This window comes from Pteronotus mesoamericanus, unplaced genomic scaffold, assembly GCF_021234165.1.
Source record: "Pteronotus mesoamericanus isolate MK-2021 breed Mesoamerican mustached bat unplaced genomic scaffold, CSHL_Meso_final scaffold_99, whole genome shotgun sequence".
NCBI lineage: Eukaryota > Metazoa > Chordata > Mammalia > Chiroptera > Mormoopidae > Pteronotus > Pteronotus mesoamericanus.
The window spans coordinates 10,399,851-10,419,186 of NW_026555330.1; positions in this window are offsets into that span (position 1 = coordinate 10,399,851).

Genomic DNA, 19,336 nt, shown 5'->3' on the forward strand with positions numbered 1-19,336 from the left:
TTTTACAAGCAACATTTTATTAAATCCTCAAAACAAATGGTAATAATAAATGTATCCCACTATTAATATAGGAAATATTGAAAGAACTAGACATCTATTGCTATGAAATAATTGTCATAAAAAGTGTCTTGATGTTGAAAATTTATTTTCTATATCTACTGGGTCCAGGTCTGGGGTAATTGGAAAGTAGATTTTAAGTCAATATTACTAGTATAACGATAGCTAGACAAAAATGGAATGTGCTATTTCGTGAGGCAGCAAGCTGGAAATGCTCACCTTATGTGTGAATTCCATTTTCTCAAAATATTAAAGCATATAAGCTAGCAAATAAGGCCCATAGGATCTGGCAATAGATTAAATAACATTTAGGGCATCTTCCAACTGGACAATTTAGTTAATGAACACATCAATAATCCCATGGGGAAGCTCCAGTAATCGCATGCAAGCAAATGGGCCCTTTGTGGTCCTAAAAGGGTCAAGGACTAGACACATTGTTTTATTTATGTTGCTTTATTTACCCTACACCACTGTATTTAAGATGCTGTTAATATTGTATTTTTCAGATAAAAAACTGCAGGTAAGAAAGTGAAATTAATTTTCTAAGTTCACAAGCCTAATGGTTGGTAGAATTGGTATTTGAACCCAGGATTCCTCAAGGTTTTTTGTTTTTGTTTTTTGTTGTTTTTTTTTTTTTTACTGTTATTCATAGTTTGGGCCCAAGAAGCTGTTGCCAGTCTTATTAATATAAAAAAATCATTTATCACAATAATGAGTTCACCTGAAGAAGAGTTCTGATAAAATCTCATGTAGTCACTATATGACAACTAATACGTGTTCCACATTCAAAGAAATAACAAGAATCTAATTTTTTCTTCCTAAAAATATACCACACGTGTGAGCAGGTTCACATTCATTCACGTTCACGCATGTATCACATCCAGTTATTTTTTTTGAACATATTAAATTAATATACTAGATATTCTACCTTAATCCTGGAAATTTATCTTTGAAATTATTTGTTAATCTCTTATAAATATCTCACACCATTGATCTTTCCAGAAGGTTAGTGCTTTAAGTAAGTAAGGTCGGAGGATTAAGAGACCTTGTCCATGATTAAAATCTAGTTTTATAAAAGAAAAAAATACAGACACAAAAATAAAATCCCTAACATCAAAAACTGCAGCTTAATTTTCTGGCTACTCTAGATATCTTCTAAGAGGAACAAATGCTATGAATCATCGGCCTAATTATAGTAATGTCAAGGCTTGGTTTAGCTTGCAGCAACATTTATTCTCTGTGCTTGGTTACATCTCTGTAGTAATTACAGAGCTTTGGCAATGCTGCTAAATAACCGCCGGCCATAAATTACAGTTAGACCAAACAGCTTTGGAAACTGATAGCCGGGCAGCTACACTTTTAATTTACTGAGCCTGTTGTCATTAGTGTAAAGTAGGTGGTAAGGTGAAAAGAGGGTCAGGGTTAAATCCTTCACACGTTGAAATTTCTTCCCGCAACCATAGCCGACAATTACCCTTCATGAAGGATTATGCACAGTCTTTTTGCAAGAGCGCCATCTGCTGGCCCATATGTGAAATTCAAATCACTTCATAATTCATTTCTCTAATCCTTTGCAATAGCCTATTGCTTTATTTCTGCATATGGCAAATCCGCTGAATTTAGAATTATGAAGGAAAATATTTAGCACAATGGAATTTTTATTGGTTAAATTTCCAGTTTAAATGCCATAACTCTAAATGTTTCTGTTTTTTGTTGTGGGATTTTGCTTGCAATGTTTTTGTTTATGTGTTTTTTCTTTCCTAGAAATGCTAGACCTTGTAAAAATTTGAATATAGGATCCTTACAGTTTATAAATGTTCTGAAATTTTATTTTGGAGCAGTTGATTGTGGTACTCCAAGAAAACTTCACTTGAATGAAGTAATTGCAAAAATATCACTCCTGTTGATTTGTTTTTTAAGTTGTGTGTTATATTTTCAATCGTACTCAATGAAGGACATTTGTGCATTGTTCTCTTGGTCAACTGTCCTCTCTTCTTGCGGGGGGGGGTGTAAGATTCTTGTTTCGGTACACTCTGCATATATAGTGCCATCTATTGTAAATACATTTTATACTTTGTATCTTTTTCAATAATTGCTTTTGTTTTCAGTAATCATGACCAAAAGATCTTTTCTTTTAAATCAAGTGAGTAATTGTGGGTGCATTTTGTACTTATTATGATGGAGTTACATTTTTAACTGACCAAACTATCTTTCAGTTACAGGCAAGCATTTATATATATATTTATATTTAATATATAAATATGTATATACATATATATTAAAAATAAGGAATGGCCACTATCTGTACCTTATTATTTTTAATTCCAGAATTTATTCCTATGTAAAATTATATATTAGATTTTTGAGTACCTATATGACAAGACGGAATCATAGTGTGCTCTAATTTATTTTTAACCTAAATGACACTATATCAGGCATTAGCATTAATATTACTTTTGTGTGATATGTCAGTATCTCCAAAGATACTCTGTAGAAGAGAGCTGTTGTCTTCTAAGCAGGACAGATACCAAGGCTCATACACTTAGAACATCGGGCATTTGTGCTTGGGCCATGTTCTTGTCCCTCTTTCCTTAAAACCCAAAAGAGTATCTCAGAGATTCTTAACATCCATATCTCACATCCTTGAGTTTCTGTTTATATGGGCCTTCATTTCTACCAATCTAAACACCATTCTGGAAACATTTTTGAACAGAGAAGTCAAAGATGTGTACTGTATCCTCAAGACACTATTAATTATTTGAGTTAACCTCTTTTTGTCTCTATTTTCTTAACTGGACAGTTCGTAACATCGACTCAAGAAGGTTAATGCAAAACTAAATTCTCATATGAAGGAAGAAATGTTCTATAAAATATATAAAGCAACTTACAAAGTTTAGCAATTCTTAATGGGTCTCATATCCACCTGTGTTTCCTCATTTAATCCTCCAAAATGTGAGGGAAGTAAATCTTCTGCATTCCCCAGGTATAAAAATTAAAGAAGGCTCAATGGCATGCTCAGATGAAAGCTCCAAGAGACAGAACTTAGGGTCCAACCCAAGTAATTCTGTCTCTATAGCCAGAAAGCCACAAGGACAAATCCCTTTCTAATGTAAATTGACCCACTCAGAAATGTATAAATAATAATGAAAAAGAATTGACTTTTAAAAATTGTATTCTTGAATAAATTAATGTATTCCATACAAGTCAAACTTGTTATAAAGAGTCACATTTTAAAACATTTTCAGCATCACAAAAATTAGTGTCTAAATTTTCCAAATTTTCTATTTTAAAGAGAAATCAACTTTAAACAATTACATCTCATTTTACTATATATAAACAGTAGCTTGAATTAAAAATGATAAACACTTTCATGTTGAAAATAAATGTCATAATAGAAATGACGACAATATGATTCAGGCTTCCCATGCTAAGTGTAGTCAAATTGTTATCCCTCTGGTTAAAAAGTAGAGAAATTTCTAATAACTAAAGAGGCTGCAATTAATATGGGATTTCATTTCTAGTATTTCAAGAAAAACCTAAGTTAATTTTGTATTTGCACAGGAATAAAAGAATCTATCAGTTTCTTTAGGTTGTATCTCAGGAATAATAAATGATATTCACTATTTATAGTATTGTATCTGTGAAAGGGAAAAGAAAAATGAAAAACATGCTATGGTGTGTGCCAAGCATAAAATGTGGGCTTGTCACTTAACTCTTTTGTGACTCTGGCCACAGGTGTCCTCAGAAAGAGAGACAATATTCTGTGGCATGTCTCTGCTAACATGGCTTTGGACATTCTGGGAAACGATTTCAGAAATTAATTTTTTACTGATTCTAATTTTTATTAAACAATGGATAAGCCATTTTCCTGCCAGATCAAAGTAACTGGAATAATACTTTAAATGCATTTTCGTGATCTAAATTTTAAAACCTAATGTTTTAATAAATCCAGGCTAACCTTTAAGAAACATAGGAAGATTTTAAAAATATAAAATGCAGCACCGACTTGAAATTATTGAGCTGCTTTAAGGACATGCATAGAAAATACGCTGGCACACAATCACCCTCTCCCCACTGCTCCGCGGAGCATTGGCTGGGACTTGGGAGCGGGGGCAAGCTCATCCGAAGGAGAGGCACACAGCAAGCGTGCAGTCTACTTCAAACCCTTTTTGTTCTAATTTTCAAGCCATTTTTTTTTTAACTTTTGTGCTGTTCTCTACTATAATCTCTTATCTTTTGTACCTGGATTTTAAAAAAATTATATCTGGTTAGTGACATATGTTTGCTCGGTTCAACATATGACAGGGAGTCCACTTTAAAAGTACTTTCAGTTAGATGGAAATGCAGTGTATTCACTCAGCAAGTTGGGTCTCTCTCTTTACATAAATTTTCTTCAGTTAAATCCATAACTCTTTTCTACCATTATCGCTTAAATTCTCATTAACATGCTAACACTAACTCATATAAACGTTGATATCAATCGTTTTCTAATTAAACTCGTTGAGTGTATGGTCAATAGTATGTTTGCCTTTACCTGGACAAACAAAATAAAAGATTAGTGTATTTTAGAATGGCCTTGGGCTTGGTTAATTCACTAATGAAGGCTAAGACATCAGATTTCATGCTTCATCTTTGGGGAACCCATTAAAAAAGAGATCCATGAAATTTATGCTCTTAAATAGAAGGCCATTTGCACTAAAACACAAGTCAAAGAGGACCCAGGATATAGTTCTCCTTTCACCAAAACCTTCAACCTCCTGGCTTTAGGATCAGGAAACTTTTCGCCAGTGAGTCTTTGAATATAACAGGGCAAGGCAGTTCTCCTGAAATATCACTGGAATAATCAATATTCCCATCGCAACGCAATTTTACCACCGAGCCTTGTATGAGAGCTCTATGTCCCTATGCTCACTTATTCACATTTGAGATGAAAATCAGCTTCAGGTGGTTCGATTCCTGTGCAGGCCATAGATTAGTCAGAGCTGAGTTACAAGCGGGGGCGGCGAGGAGGGGGGGCGGGGAGGGAAGCATCTCAGGTTGATTTTAGCAGGAATTCATTCATTAAATAGATACTGGGCAGCTACTGAGCCGCCCAAAGGTCTGTAAAACAGGCATGGAGACAAAGAGAGATGCCCAGCTCCCTGCTCAGAGCCGGCCCGGCCAGTCATCGGCTCAGTAATGGGCTGTGGCCGCCTCCAAGTACCGGCTTCTGCTGTTCATCCAGGGCACGCGGACAGTGGGAGAGCCTGCGCGTCGGAGCCAGCGCACCTGCCCTCCTTGCCCTCGCCCTGTGCCCTGTTCAGCCAGCGCCCCCGGTGGGGACCTCATCCGCGTCCCTCGGTCTCTGCTTCAGCTGTCCCGCGAGGGCACGCCTGATGCTGGCTCTGGGCTCCGGGGTCAGCTGCTCATCCGCTAGCTGCGGAGGAGGTGGGAAGATCGAGCAGCCATCATTTCCAGGAATCACGGCGCAGCACAGCTCTCTCTCTGATCAAGACTCAGAAGACAAGGGTTCTCAGACAGGGAGTAGCTTCCACGCTGGACAGCTGAGTAGAACGGCTTCCGTGTAATACAGGCTACAGGCGAGAGGGTAGGATGTTCCAGGTGAGACCATCGTGCAGCGTATTTTGCCTCTGCATGACATAGATCTCGGGCTGCTCCTAATGTTATATCTGCACACTTATCACCCGTTTCCCACCCACTAATCCATACCCGCGTATTTCGTGTTTTTGTTACAGTGCATTACCGGGGGTATCCAATCTTTCGGCATCTCTGGACCACACTGGAAGAAGAAGAGTTGTCTTGGGCCACGCATTAAATACGCAAACATGAACAAAAACTGATGAGCAAAAGAAAGGTTTTTAAGTAAATTTACAATTTCGTATTGGGCTGCATTCATAGCCATCCTGGGCTGTGGGCTGGAGTCTATTAATAAGTATATGTTAAACTATATTGTATTAATAAATACTACAGTAACAAAGATTAAAGACTTGGCAGTTTTACCAAAGAAAAGGTAAATTTCTAAATTATATCAAAGACCTGCATGGGTTAGGCGACTCTCCTTGGAAGCTCTTGCCCAAGAAATAACTGATGTGTAGTGGCAAACTATTTTGAAATACCACAGCTTTGTATTGCATTGTACGCACTTACAATCACTCTTACAGGTTCCTTATCTTTGTAAGTCAGATCGTTTACTACTTTTTTTTTTTTCCTCACCCAAGGACATCTTTCTCACTGCTTTCATAGAGAGAGGAGGAGAGAGAGAGGAACACCGATGGATTGCCTCCCATACACACCCAGACAGACCCCACAACCTAGGTATGTGCCCTGCTTGGGAATCAAACCTGCAGCCCTTTTGGTTCCTGGACAGTGCTCCAGCCAACTGCGCCATACCCGCCAAGACATGTCTCCTATTTTTGTTGCCATCAATAGTGCTGCAATGATCATTCTTACTCATTGATTTCTATCAACAAGCAGGATTATTGCTTCAAGATGCTATAACACATGCTTATGGAATACATTTTAAACATACAAATCATACCTGAGCACAGGAGCAAAGCTCCTCAAAGCTAGTTGCATGGAATACAAGCCTTGACAGCTAGTTGGGGGGAGGGGTTAAGGGAGGGAGGGCTGAGCAAAAAAGACAAAGGGCTCATGGACACGGACAACAGGGTGTTGATTGCTGAGGGGCAGGGGGTGTAAGGGGACTGAATGGTCATGGAAAAAATGTAATAAATATTATATAATTACAAAAACAGAACTACAAGCCTTACAAGACATTTGAATAAACTCTCTGCTTGGCAAATCATACATATATTAATGAATGAATTATTTCACTCAGTTATATGTACTATATCTTCCTCCTTGTATAAATCCACAATGCACAATTATTTATTACAAACTCTGGAAACTTCACTGATGTACTTTAAAAAGCAAATATTTGTTTCCCAACATTAAAAATATAATCTAAACTGATATCTCAGCTAACTCACCTTCTGCAGAATATACCTTAGGATACTGTGTATTGATGAAGAATTTCTAATATAAGCGAGCAAGGACAAGGACTGGGGCTTTTACCAGGACGAAGTGGCATCCATGAGACCTCTGGCCCTTGAAATCTTCTGCATCCATTTCCCAGAAAAATGTAGGCAATGAGAAATGTTAAATGGATGTATATGGTCGAATGGCATGAACTCAGTGACACCAAACTCTACTCTGCCTCCTATTTTTCAACGTCTACTTTGCTCAATAATATTGTCGGTGAGTCGTCCCGCGGATGTTCTGATGCGTCAGTGAGGTGCCCCACCTACGTGATGTCGGGCAGGTAGAACCACAGCACAGAGGCAGCAGAGTTACGAGTTCAACATAGAAAAGGCACAACATACCAAGATACAGTGGCTCTCATTTCTGTGTTGTAAAATTATAGATGGTTTTAATTTTCTTCTTCATGCTTTTCCATACATTCTCTTATGGCATGAAGAAAACATTGTATTTATTAGAAAGTGAAAAGAACATCAGGCCCTGGTCAGGGTGGCTCAGGTGGCTGAAGCACCATCCGGCCAACGTAAAGGTTGCGGGTTTGATCCCCAGTCGGGGCACATACCTTGGTTGCGGGTTCAGTCCCCAGTTGGGGTGGGTACAGGAGGCAACCGATCGATGTCTGTCTCTCATATTCTCTCCCCACAACCCCCGCCTCCATTCCTCTATCTGTAAAAGTAATGAAAAAGTGTCCTCAGGTGAGGATTTTTAAGAAAAAAGATATTGGGTATGGAAAAAATTACATGGCTACTATTTGCAGGCAGAAAAGAAACAGTTCTGTCACATGATCCTGTTTAGAACAGGGTTATTGTTTCTAAGCTCTGTAAATACTCAAATGTTGTACAGGTGTTTTGGTAACTACTACCCCAAATGTAGACTTGCAGCCTACAGGGTTATCCAGTTAGAGAGTAAGACCACTGACAAATCTAATTTCCATTTCCTAACTTTCCTGCTCTATAGGTTTGCTTTACTGGTTGGTTTGATTAGAAGTAATTATCATAAGAATTTTTGTTACCCTTTGACCCCTGACTAGTGACCAGATATAGTATTTTTTGTTCCCATGAAAAGCCTCTCCCAGCTAATGGATTACAGCACCTGGTAGAAATAGATTTGTATTTCTCATCATGATTAGGAAAATATAACCACCAGAGAGAACAAGACGTTTTAGAAAAAGTCAAACCTGAGAAAAACCCTCCTGGGAAATTGTACCACAGACTTAATTTAAAGTAGGAGTGAACTCTTTTCTCCTGGTGGCAAGAAAACCAGGACTGCAGGCTTAAAAGCTACTCCCACTTCCAATTTCAAAGTTACAAGTTTTACAGCACAAAAGTAACTTGTTGGCTTGTATCCCAAAACTATTCTACATTTTAAAACTTTAGTTGTTATTCATGTCACCTCCTGACATTGCTGAGATACTTGCTAGCTTTTTACCCCGTGATATCTAAGAGGAAATTTAAATACTTACTGAGGCAAGGGAAGAGACATCCAGGAGCTGAGCATGGTGGCTGATGGCTTGTCGTGGCCAAAGATGCATCCTCAACTGAGATGCACGTGTGTTCAGCCATTCATCTCAGCAAAGAAAAATTCTGTATGAAATAAGACATTGTAATTCAACACAATGGGCATAGGTCGTTAAACCAATAATTCGAGACTACAATACTGGCAAATTTAATTGAATTCTCTTAAGATAAAACCAGTGAATAGCTCCATAAGTTATTCTCAAGGTCTGGGGATTTTAGATTTAAAAAATATACTTTTATTTAGCAGTTCAAATCCATAAAACTTTATGATCAGGTACATAGGAATATGAATGGGAAGGACTGAGTTAAACATGAAGGTGAGGTGGAGTTTCAGATGATCTGAAATAATGTATTTCTTTGTAGAAAAACATTCGTGGATGGCTTCTTCTGTGCCAGGCCCCGTTTCGTGACCGGGGGGTGCAGGTGGGACCCGGAGGGGCACCGTCGGGAAAAACACCGGACAGCGGTCCATACTACAAGCCAGGCCAGGATGTCTGGTTTGGTCCCAGTGAAAGCCGCCGGATGGAATAGTGTGGCGTGGCGTGGTGGGTCTCAGCACAGCCAGCGTGCTGGTGCTTGGGAGAGCGGCTTGTTGAGAGGCACAGACACACACACAAAACAAGTAAGAAACTTCCTGTGGCCCTCCAGCAGCCTGCGGTACATGGGGTGTCATGCCAACCCAGGTAAAGCACCCCACCCCCCACCATCCACAGAAGACACCTACACACGAGTCAGAGAAGTTATACAGTGTATATACCGGGTCTCAGAAGTCATGCTGGGGACACCGTAGAATCCTCATTGGGTCTGCCTTTAAATTCCAGTTTGTTTGTTTGTTTGTTTGTTTTTACCACTCAGTACAATAATAAAGAAAAAAACAAATGGAATGCATGTCAGCAAAAGAAATGAAGAAACTATTGATAATATGCAACAACATGAATGAGAGTCAAAAAGCATTGTCGTGTGGGGCAAGACAGACAGAAAACTAGGGAGCTCGTTATGATTGTATTTACATAACGTTCTGGAACAGCAAAGTCTAATCTGGAGTGGTCACTGCAGACCGTCTCCTCCTAAAATCCCTATGTTGAAACCTAATGCCCAATGCGATGGTATTGGGAGGTGGGGAGTTTGGGCCTGGTTGGATCATGAGGCTTCTGCCCTTATAAAAGAAGCCTCCTAAGAGCTTCCTTGTTCTTTCTGCCATGTGAGGGCACACCTCAAAGTGACCATCGCTAATAAACAAGAAGGGAGGCTGTCGCCAGACCCCAAGTCTGCCAGCACCTTGATCTTTGACTTCCCAGCCTCCGGGACTGGGACAAATAATTCCATAAGCCATCCAGTCTGTGGTATTTTGTTACAGCTGCCTGCACAGGCTAACATGGTCAGTGGTTGCCTCCAGGGAGGTATCCAGGGGGGACGTCCTGTAAAGTAACATGAAAGAACTTTGGGGTGATAGATAGCTTAAGTGATGTTTACATGGTTTTACACATTTATCAAAACTCAAGGAACCTTATACATTTAGTAGGTGCATTTTAATTAATGTATTTTTACCCAATACAGCTGCTTTAAAAAGTGATTATCAGTACACCAACCCATCAGCTGCCATATGAGAAAAACATTTTTCTAAATTGATGATAATTTCTTGGCCAAAATGTACTTTTCGCTCTACTATTTATATTCCTCTTTGTTGTTCAAAAACAAATTTGGTATAGATCTATCTATATTACCTGTAAGAAACAAACAGCAAAACGTTGCGGTATTGTGAATAAATTGGACGATCTTTGTATATGAGAGAGAGCAATAGGTTGTTATGACATGGGAAAGAAGCAGAATTGTGGATATTTGGATACATCTATCGAATATATAATGAAATACAGAACCAAGGAAGCCTAAATTCTCAACTACATCTAATTCAGAGATAGAAATGACACCAGCCTACCCAGTTTACGCCTTCCTGTGTAGATACAATTCTTCTGCCTTCCACACCTCTCATTACTTTATAATCCATGCCTTTCTCCTGGATTTAAATTTATAAGCGCCTCAGTTTTGATCATCAATTCAAGATAAGTAGATATTGATTACATTCTATTCCCCTGATTGTTCTGTCAATTATTTGTTAGGATAAGCGCCAATGTAAAGAAAGCACTGGCCCAGATCTGTAGGTTCGTCTCCTCAAACAGCCTGAGAAATGGTGGAAGCCGTCGACCTGTGCGCTCGCAAGCCGAGGAAAAGCGCCGATTATAATGCCAGTCAGTCGCCTGCGTCCGGAATAGCGACAGCCATGATGTTCCCTGAACCGTCTCCAGCTGGCAGACGTTAATCTAGAGGGAGGAAGCCTAAATATCAACAAAACGTGTTTCTGGTTAGATAATAAAACCTTGGTGGAGCTGATCGCTTGGCAGCCTTCCAACTCAAAGTCTGTCTCGCACCTGCTTCATCTATTTATTTTATGTGACCTCGGGTTTATACACTGTCATCGTCAGAAAAAGCAAACTGTTCCAGCAATCTAATTGCCAATTCTGGCTTCTTGATTTAGTTTAAGAAACTCCAGTGAACGAGGCCAAAGTTGCTCACAGAAAGTAGGATCTTTTGCCAGGACATGCAATGCAATTAGGAATGTGCCAATTTTTCAGCTGAAGTGTCCTCTCGAAAGACACTTAGGAACGTTGTTTTCTTCTAGAGACTAAATGTGATTCCATGGGTTGGAACATTAACGCTCAGCTGGTCTGAGGCCTCAAAGGACACTAGGCCCTTTCAGGAGAGTCCAGCCTGTGGCCCAGGATGGCTATGGATGCGACCCAACACAAGATCGTAAGTTTACTTAAAACTTGATGAGATTTTTTTTTTGTGGTTACATGTCGCAATGTATTTAATGTGTGGCCCGAGACAACGCTTCTTCCAGTGTGGCCCAGAGACGCCACAAGTTTGGCCACCCCTGCCTAGGTTGTAGATTTGAACTTTTATTATCTTTTCGTCTTTTGTGGGTATTTTATTTTATGCGTGTATTGTTTATTTTGCCAGAAACGTGAAATACTTTATTCAGTACATTTTAATCATGTAGTACTATATTTATTGCTCAAGCAGTGATGGCTGTTTGATATACACACAATAAACTTGTAATTGCGTAGCAGGGTTTTTAAGGCATGTGTTTCTGTTCTTTTAAGATTTGCTAATTAGTTTAGGCCTTAAACTGTGTTCCTCTTAGTAGGAGCTGGCAATGAAATAATTTATTTTTGGATTAAGCATAAAAGACAATAGTCTAAACTCAAAGGAGTAGGGTGTTGATATTTTATTACCTCAAAGAAGTAATTTATTTAAAATTATTAGCAGTAATCAAATATCCTATACTTTTCAAAGTAAAAGTAATTAGAATATAAGAATGTATGGTAGGGGAGACTAAATGTACATAAGACATAAGGAAGTGAATTTTGACAGTTTGCTGAATTTGGCTCATAACGTGGTCACCATAAAATATACCCAATTCTTTGGTTATAATAATCCTTTGAGAGTTTATGATGGAAAAAGAAAAAGTATGAACGTTGGAATCGGATTTACATCCTGGCTGTGTAACTTTTTTGTGAGTTTAATAACAAGCTCTCCTTCTGTGAACTAGGAAGATAACATTAATTTAACAGTATAGTCTCAGAAAAAACTTAAAATATCTATCAAGTAACAAGGATTATGTATGTAATTTCCAAGCTAAATGTTGGTACTCACCTTTTTTTTTTTGCATAAGAAAATCTAAAAAAAATTAATTTATATATGCACTTAATTTATCTACTCAACAAAATGCTGTCTTATAATTCTTTCTACTTACTGCTTGGATAAAAAAATGGCATTATTAAAGAGAATTTTGATCTCAACTCTCCTTATCCCTGTGTCTCTTAAAACTAGTTCTTTGAATCCTTTTCTCTGGATTTGTCATGCCTTCTTCAAAAATTCACCAGTGAGGTTAACAATTATCTAGTTCTTAAGTGTGCTTTTCCAAATCTCCTCCTTTAAAAATGTAGTTCCAGAGGGGAAAGATAAAAAGAAGTAAGATCAAGGGAGGTGATTAGACAATTGCTAATTCCTTTTGCTCTGGCCCCCCTCCCAGACCTAGAATATTGATTTGTCCACATCAGATGAAAACCTAGAGTGTGGGAGATTTTCGAATAAGAGACTGGAGTGAAAAATGGGAATGGAACCATGGTCTCTGGCTTTAAGATGTTCCAACTCCAGTTGAAGACTGACACATTAATGGAAAATTTCAGTATAAAATGGTAAGTGGAGAAATAATAGATTCCCATGGGGCTCTGTGGAGCATAGAAGAGGTGAATTTTCCCCAGAGGATAATCCAGTGACAAAAAATGCACATTGGTTATCATTAGTGGTTGACATCTGCAGCTTCTTTGAGATGTCTAAGTTGTTTTTCTTGTCAGAAAGTGCCCAACAGTATGATCTTTATCAATTTTCTTTAAAATTTACAGTACATACTTGTGTCTGTGAATCTTAGCTTTCAACAAGAGTATATTTTCTCTTTGCTCCCTGTTTACTTACTGCAAATCACATAGAGATAGGATGCTAAATGAGGAAACACTCTGAATATCTTTCAGGGTGAAATTATTTGACTTAAACTGGCAATATGAATTTAAAAATATATATAGATATCTCCCTGTGAGATATTGGACAGATATTAATAAATGGTCTTCATATGTTGGGTTATTTTGGCTTCTTCCTTGATGTTAGAATGATGTATATGATAGGTGCTAAGAAGTTGGTGAAATTATAAAAAAATCAAAAAGAAACAGAAGCTTTAGAATTCTATAAACCAATAAAGTTCATACCAAGTTTCTAAAATGTGCCAAGACATTTCAGATATGAAAGTGAAAAGACAAATGCAGTACACACTTTACCTTCAACTTTAGCTTAGAGGTTGTAAGAGGATTGTTTTTCCCCTTGTGAGAGCAGTTGGTATTTATTGTACAAAAACAGTCAGACTGTTTTGCTCATTTTCATGAGTGAAACCAAACGTTACAGTTCTGAAGTATATCAGAAACTGATGGTTTTTTCATTGTGGTGGTTATTGCCTTACAAATATAGCCTCAGATTTACCAAAGCAGACATAATCATATATTGATCCCTGGACATTTTCCAGATTTTTTGAATTTTCCAAAATTATCTCATTTATAGGAAGCCATAGATCTATTCCTAATTTGTCATGGATTTTAGAATTCAATTTTAAATCTTATCCTTCTTGGTAAGACTCAGTGTTGCTCCTCAGCCTCTCTAGCTAGCTAAAAACTATCTTGATATAAATAGTACACACATTGTGATGTGTGTGTGTGTCTTTGTACACATCTGGCTTGTCTTTCACCAAGTGTCAGCTCCAGTCATTATAGGACATCCGGTCAGTATGAGCTATTCCTCTAAGCTGAATATTGTCAGTATCCCTCATGTTATCCCCCTAATACTAGACATGGTATCTCACGTTCAAAGCCCCATAACGGCTTCACAAAGGCAACAAAGAAATGTGAAAACGGTACTTTTGTCCTGATACCTAGGACAATATCTGGCACCTAGTGGACACCCAACTAGTTGACAGACTAGAGTTACCACAAACCATTACTGTGCAGGTCTACCTATGTGACACACTTTTAGAGTACTGGACTATCAAAGAGAATTGAGGGAGAATTCAAACTCCTTTTACTTCCTTTAAGAAAAGGATGAGAGAGCACAGATAATGTTGGTGGGGTCTAATTATGTCAACAATTAGCTTCCGTCTCTCTTTTGATACCTACGGTGGTCCCAGAGGGATGAGAATCCAAAGACAAACAAAAGGTAAGACCATTCAGATTGGCCCATCCGCCGTCCATAAAGAGCTTAGGCAGTACTAACGAGCAATGTCATATACAGAGTGCAAATATAACCTATGAAAAAGTGCCATTGATAGCAGTTAATGAGTGTGGAAAGTGACCAGTTCCTCTAGGAAAACCAATTTTCATACAGCTTCTGGAAGACTTTTAAAGGTTAAGGTTTGATGTGTGAAACTTGGGGCTCTAGTTAGGAAACACAGCAGAGACTCAACTCCAGCTACTTAAAGTCCTTCCCTAGCAACGTAATCACCTATATTTCCTTATGAACAGCCTAGGCCCCCTTGAGGGCTGTCCTTCTGGTTCTAATGTACCATCATTTGATCAGCGCACGGTCTGCGTGCATTTATAGCAGCATAATAGGGATTAGTGGCCTGATGTGTAGTTATCAAACAGTCCAAGTATTGCAAGCAAAGCACACCGCCTGACATTTATCTCTGAAAATCGGCCTCTGTAGATACATTTGTTAAAAGCAGAAGCAGTAAACTTTGGGGGGGAAATTGGTTTTCTGAAATCTGCATCTTAAAAAGCAAATGCAAGTTGTTTGATAGAACTAGTGACAGACAATATGGTTTGAGATTCTATAGTTCAGAGGTTCCTGAACCAAGTGGCCACACAATCAGAATCACCTCGTGTCCACTAGAACAGCCATAATAAAGATGGCAGACAACAATAGGTGTTGGTGACAAGGACAAGAAATGGGAGCCCTCATACAGTGTTGGTTGGGGTGCCAAATGGTGCAGACAGTTTCACATTCGTTTAATGTGTTAATAAAGGTCATAGTACCATAATACCTTAGTATTTCCACCCCTAGTATCTATTAAAAATTAAAACGTTATGTCCCACGAAGACTGGTATGTGAATGTTCATAACAGCACTATTTATAATAGACCAAAAAAAGTGTAGTGAATGGGAAAATACCATGTGATCTACTCATTCATACAATGGATTTATGTTTGACAATAAAATAGGGAAATTACTGGTACATGTCAAAATAGATGAACCTTTACCAGTATTATGTTAAGTGAAAGACGCTGGTTGCAAAAGATCACGGATTGTGTCATTTCCCCTTCTCCCTCTTTCTCTCTGGTGGGCGAGGCTGAGCTGAGAATAGGGGTAGCTGCCGGTGGGACCACATCTCTTCTGGGGATATGGGAATGCTCTAAATTCAGATTATGAGGAGAGCAGCACAACTCTACGCATTGACTAAAAATCATGGCGCTGTGTGATTAAAACGGGTCATTTTTATGATGTCTAGTTTATACCTTGATGCTCCATGGAACCTTAAAAATTACATTCTAGCTATCTCCTTTTCAATTTCCTACTTGTAGGTAATTATTTTGGTACTATCATAATATCTCCATTTCTTTAACTTTCTTCATTAGTTTTCTTTGATGACAATTTGTGTGTATGTGTGGTTATGGATAAAATGTACTTTTATAAATATACTCCTGTTTCATGGCATTCCAGGGGATATTGGTGGAAGTTAAATATGTAGACTTTCTAAAAATTAATTGATCATTTTTTTCATAGAAAATTTGTAGGAAACAATAGGGAAATAAGAAATGCTGTCACTATGGACAGAAAGACAAAATTAGTATAATTGAAAAACCCTCAAAAGCTGATAAAAACATCTATAAAGGTGTCATGGAAGCACCTGTTTCTAGTTCTTTGGTGGACTGCATGCAGCCTGGTGAAAATGTGACTTTCTCATCTACAAAAGCCAAGGACAATCTCTTAGTTTGCATGTGAAGACAGCTCTGTGGAAGGACATTCTTATGTTCAAGAATACTCTCTCCAAAATAATATGCATTTGTTTTCTTTAATGACTCTAAGTACACGAACAATGTTACTTGCTCAAATTCTCTATGTTAATTAGCATCAACATAAAACAAGTAGAAGCATTATTTCACTCTTCAATGAGTCATTACACTCTTCTATATCACAATAAGGTATATTTAACAAATAGTATTATAAAAATTAACAAATGCAATGAGATCATTGTATGTGGTCCCTGGTCTTGAGAATAAAGAAAGCTCTGTGGAAACTTAGTATAGTTGGGAAAGAATCAGTCATTCTTATGGTTTCTGTGATACTTTGCCTATTTCATTTTTTATTCCAATTATCCCACATTTTATTTCTATGGAATATAACACTGATATCAGATGATAATCTGATTTTATTGCAACCAAAAGAGGGCATTATCCATACTAGAATTACAATGATGAATACTTTGAATTGTTTTTCTCTATTATAATACATTACTTATTGTGTAACTGTATATCAGCTTCAGTGAGAAAAGGAAATTTTTAGTAAATATCTACTGGCAGATTTTGGTTTCTCAAAATACTGTTGAGAGGAGCTGAGTGGCTGAGGAAGTTGGTAGCTTAGTGGGCATGCACTGTTTTAAACAATAATTTGTAAAAGATTCTGAGATAAATAACAGTATTGAGAAAGCACACTCATGATATTCATTAGATTGCTGTCCCCTGCAGTAATGCCTTGTAAATGCATCAGCATTCCTGAAGAGACTGTGAACTAGAAGGCTATCTGAGGAGACAAATTCTGCAGAACAGCATTGGACATTTCATCTTTCCTGCTACCCAAGTTATAGTCTGACTTTTCCTTCTAATTACACATTTAAAAAAAGGAGAATAGCAAAATGTAGAAATGACCCAGTTTGGGGACATATACAAAGAACCACCTTGGTATTTCATTGATAGTTTCTACTTTTTTCCAATTTCATGTATTTATTCTCTTACCATCATTTTTTTTTTTTCCGTGCTTATTTTGGATTTATTTTGCTCTCCTCTTTCTAGAGTCTTGTAGGTTGGAACTGAAATTATAAATCTGACATCTTTCCTCTTCCCTAATTTAACTACTTAGAGTTATAAGTTTACCTCTCAGCACTGCTTTAGCTACATCTCAGGTATTTTATATTGTATATTTATTATACTTCTGATCTATGGATTTTCCATTTAGAATTGTCCTCTTAGACCAATTAATTATTTTAGCAAAGTGCTATTTGATTACCAAGTGATTTGAGAGTTGCCTGATGTCTTCCTATTATTGACTTGTATAGTTGGGTCAGAGACCATGCTTTGCATGATTTGATGCTTTTATTTTGTCTTATGACCTAGGATATTGTCTGTTTTGGAGAATGTTGCATGGGTGCTTGAAAAAAATTTTTTTTCTGTTGTTATTAAGTAGAACGATCAAAATATATTAAATATAATATGTAGTTGATTGCTTTGCTCAGAGCTATAGCCATCCTGATTTTGTTTCTATTATAGCTATGAGTTTTATCATAGCATTAATCAATTTGTTTAATTATCCTTTCAGCTCTATTAATGTTTGTTTCATGTATCTTGAGGCTCTGTCATTTGTTGTGTACACATGTAAGATTGTTACATATTCTTGGTACATTGATTTATTATTGTATAATGTCCCTCTTTGTCTCTCGCAAACTTCTTTGTTCTGGAGTCTACTTTATCTGATGTTAATATAACCACTCCTGCTCTTTTGAAGTAATTTGCATGGTATACCTTTTCTCCATCTTTCTACTTTCCAACTACCTATGACATTGAATTTTAAGTGCTCTTCTTAGAAATGGCATATAGTTGGGACCTTTTTTATCCACTCTCAGTCTCTGCTTTATAATTAATATTTTTATACCATGTACATTAAAGGTACGTATTGATATATTAGCGTTTAATTCTGTATTATGTTATTTCTTTTCTCTTTGTTTTTTCTGTTTCTCTTCCCTTGTCTTCATGTACACTACTTGAACTTTTTAAAATTATTTCATATTGATTTGTTTGTAATGTGTTTGAGTACATACTTTCCCTAGTTCTCTTCGTGGGAACTCTAAGTATTTCAATACACGTGACTGTCAGTCCACTGGCATCAACATTGTATCCCTCCAAGTAAAGTGAAAAAGCCTTACTCCTATGTAGTCTCTTTTGCCTTCCTTACTTTTAAATATTATGGTCGTAAGTTTCAGATGGTGTTAAAACTTCTACTTGAATTATTATGTCTTTAGAAAACTCATGAGGAAAAGGATAAACTATTTTGTTTAAGCATATTTGTATTCTTTCCATTTTTTCTTCTCTTGTGATGTTCCAAGATTGTTTCATTTAGCTCTAGTTGTTTTCAAGGTGTTTTCCTTCCCTTTAGTCTTCAGAAGTTCAATTATGATGTAACTGAGCTTAAATTTCTTTGACTTTACCTTATGTTTGCTCAAATTTGGCCAAATTTGGGGAGTTTTAAGTCACTAATTCTTTGACAATTCTTTGAGCCCCACTGCCTTCTTTTCTTACATTCTTGGACTCTGATGACATAAATATTTGTTTGTTCTGTGTTATTGATCTACAAGTTCCCCAAGTTCTGTAATAAATAATAAATGACCTTTAAGGCAAGGACTAGAGAGTCAGCCAGATAAATGAGGGAGTGAAATGGAGAGAATAGCATGTGAAAAACTTGACTGCAACAGAGCGGGGTAAGCGAAAGGAAATGCAAATGGTGAATTCTAAATTAATGGGGTGCAGTGCTGAGCAAGGACTGGCGTCCTTGCAGCCTAAAGCCAGTGAAAGGCTTTCACCTAGAGCGCGAAATGGATTTGGCCATAGCACTGTGTCTGCCGCGGCAAGAGAAAAAGGAGGTTCGCGGTGAACAGATGACAACAGCATTGTGTTTTGTGTCAGGACATTTAGGTCCTGAGAGATAATTGGGCATATTTAGTAACTTCATAAGAGAGTTCAACAAAAGCTTCAGCGGGAGAGAATGCGGCCTCGCAGCCAGCCCTGATTCCGTGTCATTAGCGGTTTTCATCGGTGTCACCTGTCTGTCTTCCACGAGGACAAGCCCAACCCAGCA